Below are 5,741 nucleotides of genomic sequence, written 5' to 3' on the forward strand. Positions count from 1 at the left end.
CGCGACTCGACTGTATTAACAAATAAGTAATAAGTAATATTTATAACCTAATTACTTTTTAAAATACAAGTAAAAATTATTTTATAGTTGAAAATTCATAAAATTTTAAGTATTTATACCTAAGATTTGAAAATTTGGTACCAGGTTGTCCATAATTTTTTTTTAGAATATGTGTAAAAAAAACTACCGCACTAAAACCAATACATATTATATATTATTATTTATTTTTCAGTTTTTAAGCTGAAACAGTTTAAAAATATTAAATTAAAAAAAAAATTAGGTATAGCAATTTAGAATACAAAAATTATTTACAATATACATCAAAGTTAATACATTCAATTTAGGTATTTTTTTTTAGATTTTTTATTGATTTATTTTTATTTTTAGTTGTTGAGCTTCAATGATTCTTGATGGTTCTCGAATATCTGACACTAATAGTCGCTCACCATATAACGGTTCTACTATTTCTGGCAATAAACAATCTATATAAAATCTGAAAAATAATTCAATACGATTATTTTTTTTTTGGCATAACAAATATTGTAGTAGGTATAAAATTAATTTTTTAATTTAAAAAAAGTGAACTGTAATAATACTTACGCAGTAAGTTTTCCAACCATTTTTGTTTCCCAAAACTCGGCATCATAAATTATTTTTTCTATATGTATCCATTTAGTTGCATACATAACAAAATAGCATAGTTGTCTCCTTGTAATGTGTAACTGCCCCATCACCTGATAATAATAACTATGGTCTCTTTTTAATTGCACAATCTGTTGACCATTATTTGTATGCAATAATGTGCAATATTGTAACTACAATTAAACAAAAATTAAATATATTTTATAATTTAAGACAAATTTAAAATTAGATGAATAAGTAATTAATATGTTACATATTATACGTATATTTAGTATGAAATAATTTACCAATTTATTATTTACTGCTTCGATTACATCGTTAGTATCTTTTGCAATATATGGACACTTGATTTCAAGAATAGCATCATTACCGATCATACCATCTGAAAATTAAAAATATAATAATATAAAAGTAAATATATAATTTTAACCAGGGCTTAAAACCGTTATCAATAAAGTCGGTAATCGGCTCCGTCAGGAGCCTAAAATTTTTGAAAACCGGTAATCGGTTATCGTTTAATTGTGATATTTTGGTAACCGGTAACCGTTTCCATAAAGATATTTCAAACACTATAATAACCGTTAATCGTTTAAAAACCGTTGATAAGATTTTTTGGTAATCGGTTACCGGTTAAAACCGGTTTTAAAAAAATCATTTTTTTCAGTTTTTTATCATATTTTTAAAACAGTTTATTTAGGGCATTCGTGGGTTGATAACAAAAGTATTATTATTTAATACAAAATCAAAAACTTAATATGCTTTAATTTGGTCGGATTTCCTTCAATAATTTAAATATTTATTTTTTCAAACTACTTTGAAGTTTAAACTGTTTAAACTTTAAACATTAAAGCATATGATCGAAATAATGGCGATCTTAATAAAAAAAAAAAAAAAAATTATTGTTATAATTTTCTTATTTATAACATTATAATTGTAAGAAACCGAAAAAATAAATAATTTTTCAAGATGACACCAAGAGTGAAATATTGACACAGATCTTTTTGGTAATAACTGGAGTTAGGATGTTGATGACCTAAAAAACACTCAAAAATTCCCTAAAAAAAATGCAAAAAAGCCTTAAAAAAAGTGCGAAAATGCCCTAATAACTTCAAAAAATTACCTTAAAAATTATCTAAAATACTAATTAAGTAAGTGAAAAAACTCATTTATAAATAATAATTTTTATTAGAGATATGGGTATGATATGGGTGTAATAGTAATTTAAAATATGAATTATAAATAAATTTCAAAACTAATCAGCGCGCGAGAACGAATATCGACGACGAAGTTTATGACAGTATTTATAATATTATATAGTTATACACTTATATCTATTTATATAATATATGTGATATTCACAACAGATAAGCAATACTCGACGGATATTAATTGTGGAAAAAAATTTAAAAATAGCTGGAAAATTAAATTTAACTATAATGTTATCAGGGCATAATTCAATTAATAAATTCCACGAAAAAACCGTTGGTTTTTTGGTCGGGAATCGGTTTTGTTTATAAAATCGGGATTGAAAATACGAGGTAACCGCTTTGATGTTAATATTTAGATATTTACCTTGATTACTGATTAACAATAACCGCTTCCAGGATTCCAAAACTAAAAGCGATTACCGGGTTTCGGTTCTCAAATATACGGTTTTTTACCGGTTTTCGTTACAAACCGGTTACCGGTTTTAAGCCCTGATTTTAACAAATAATATATAAGTATATATTAGTAAATAAACATATTATAAGCCAATAAGGCAATATAAATATTATACACAAAAATTATTTTATTAATTATTTTACCTGGACTAGCAGCCAAAAATGGAATCTCGCTGTCTACAATTAGTCCACAAGTCTCAACACTTAATCCACTTACATCCTCAAATTTTTTTCTACCATACGATTCCATTTCAATTCCATGAGTTAATTCTTTCGTTTTTATTTGTGGTTTATATATAATTGCATGGACTTGTCGTTTACAGCTAGTATTTTGTCTCATTTTACAAATATCGCCAAATTTGGAAGCTGTCAAACGTTTTTTCCGTTCTTGAAACCACTTTTGATTTCCACTTTGATCTCGAGTGTCCAAATTTAGCTGGTGCAGGTCAACTGTTTCTAATGTATTTAAAAAACATTTTTTTTTTAATTTCTAGTTCCTCCGGTGATATAGTGTCAATCAGGGGCTCAGCTAAACCATAATCTTTATCTGGAGCCGACGAGCTTTTTTTCTTATTTTTTTTCGCGGTATTTACAAATAAACATCTTCTTTTTATAGTATTTTTCCGAATTCTATTTAAATTATTTAGATATTTTTTTGCTATGTGTCCTGTAAAAAAAAAGCAAAATAAATTGTGTAAATTTTTCAAGTATTTAAATTATAGGTAACTATATTTAAAAAATACTTACCTGGACTTTTAAAAACCATTTTTTTATGTATACTTCGTAAATATTCTTTGGAATTGAAAGAAACTATTGCTGCTTCAATTCTTGTAGTGTATGTGTTTCTTTGAGTAAAGTTAATTCTTTTACCACCTATAAACTTATTGATTAGACTATTGAATTGTTCGCACGCATTATTATCAACGTCTTGAATCAGGCTGCATGAATTATTAGCAAGACGAAGAATAATATTTTTTACTTCTCTCATTAATCCACACTTTTCTACATCACCAACTAAATTTATTTCACCGGATTTTAAACCAGAACAAAAATATCTGTCACAATTGTTATGTTGTCCAAATCGGTGATATGGACTATTTTCAATATTTTTTCGTAGATCTAAATGGTATTAAATAAAGAAAAACAATTATAGAATATAAGAATATAATTGTTGTTGAATAAAATTATATAATCAGCAACTGTCACTTAATTTTATAATTGATAAAAAATATTTACCAAGTTAAAAAGTGAACTGTATATATAATTATATTTTTACAATTAAAATGTATTGGCTAAACATTAATTAATGTACAATATTTAAATATGAATCAAATTTTAAACCTGCTATTTTGTTTGGAATAGATAAATCACTTGTCTTACGATGCTGTACAGCTTTTGTTATGTCACTTCTAAATCGAAGAATATTGTTTTGTATAAATTTTCTTATATGAACGGGATATTCGGTTCTTTTGGTTAGTGCTAACAATTTTTGACAAGAATTTCGTAACAGATGGTTCCTACATTCAATTGTTTCAACCGTAAAATGAGGACCATATATGGTAGTACCTCATTCAAACGTTTGATAACGATGCTGTCACCATCGCCTATTTAATAATGATGTTAATTATATTTACATAATTATAAATTTATAACAAATTATGTTTTTATAAATATACCTATGAGTTTATTATACTTAAGACCATGCATTTGAACACTGTTCAAAAACCCTTCCAGTATATACCATCAGCTTCCATCCCGGTTGAACTACTTGTCCAATTTAAAAAACAATTATGTACTGGTTTATTTTCGTCTCTATCTGATGCTCTTTGACAAATTGAACAATAACGATTTCGAATACCGACGAACAAAACTTTGCGTGTATTATAACCAATAATTGTTGCCGCTCCAGAAAATGCGTCATATTTAGTTTTATAAGACCTTTTAGACCATTGGCCATCCGCAATAACGGTACACATCGGTATACCGTCTTCATCTAATATACCATTTTTTAATGCAATTTCTCTCTCTTCATCTCCAGCCTTTTTCATTTCGTCCCACGCTGAAGCATGCACTACATTTCTGACTGATGACAATATTGATTGGTATGTATTGGATGACATTGAACCTATCGATACCTAACCTATCGATACAGGCCGAAAGTTCAAAAAGTTGTGCATATCCAATACCTATTAATATAATCTTATTTTGTTTAAATAGGTCTTTTATGGGTGTTTTCAATACTTGATAGTCTTACCATAGCTAGTGTAGCTTTTACTACTGCTTTATTTATTGGAATACATTCAAAATTGTTAGGTTTTTCTGAAGATATTTTTTTTTCAATACCACACATTTTACAATGAAAATAGAAAATTGAGAAGAAACCATTTATTTCTTCTCTTTTAAAAATCATATCTAAAAATGAACATCCAAATCCACCATTATGACGACTATTTTGAATTTCATTGAAAATATGACCTATATCAACTATTCTACGGCCATTCAAAATATCCATACTACAAAATAAATAGCAATACATAAACATAGATTTACTTAAAATATTAGAAATAGTTTTTAATATCACTGAACTAAAAAAATGTTTAAATATAATCATACTTGAAAGATGATGTACTGGGTAGTTCATTTGATATGGTTAAACTATGGCTATTAATGTTTGATAACGTATACGTTTTATTTTAGATTCTGAGCGGAACGATGAATGTATTGATTTTACCATAAAGTGTGTGTGTTTTTTTTTGTGTCTGTCATCACGTTTTAAGTGCTTCGATTTTTGACTTCAGTACCTCGTTCGATCAGAAAGTGAATCTAGTTGGTACTTTGGAGGGGGTTCAAAAGTAATAAATTCTTAATATTTTTCTAAATAATCGAGATAAACAAACCAAAAATTAAGGAGGAAACGGGAAATTTTACGCACAATCAGTTTTCGACAAAATCGATTTTGGTTTTTGATGTAACTTTCACCGAATATTTATATAAGTATATTCTATCCACCATGCAATTTTCAAAAAATTTCGTTTGAAGTTAAACTACTTATAGGCATAATATGCAATTTTCGATCATTCTTAGTTTTTTTAAAAATTAATATCGGTCAAAATTTATTTGTTGGGTAAAAAAGCTTCAAAATTTAATACAAAGCTCCTAATACATAGTTACAATAGTAGTTTTATAAGCTTTCATAGGTAAAATTTCTACATTTATCAAATTTAAAATTATTTTATAGTTAAAAATTTATAAAATTTTCTACTTTTATAGCTAAGGACTGAAAAATACAAAGTTTTGCGTAAATAGGTTATAAATGTTATAATACCTATATAAATTACTTTATTGACAATAATATCATATAATAATAATATAATATATATAGTTATATTATACTTATATATCATAAGTACTAAGTAGGATGACTTCGATCAGAATCGT

The 5,741-nt window shown here is 26.5% G+C and overlaps 1 pseudogene; it reads right to left on the reverse strand.

Moving 5' to 3' along the window:
• Positions 1-596: 596 nt before the first annotated feature.
• LOC149058618 (uncharacterized) lies at positions 597-4,815 on the reverse strand (annotated as a pseudogene).
• Between the last annotated feature and the right edge of the window lie 926 nt (positions 4,816-5,741).

This window comes from Diuraphis noxia, unplaced genomic scaffold (assembly GCF_037042655.1).
Source record: "Diuraphis noxia isolate RWA-SAM2 unplaced genomic scaffold, SU_Dnox_SAM2 contig0002, whole genome shotgun sequence".
Lineage (NCBI taxonomy): Eukaryota > Metazoa > Arthropoda > Insecta > Hemiptera > Aphididae > Diuraphis > Diuraphis noxia.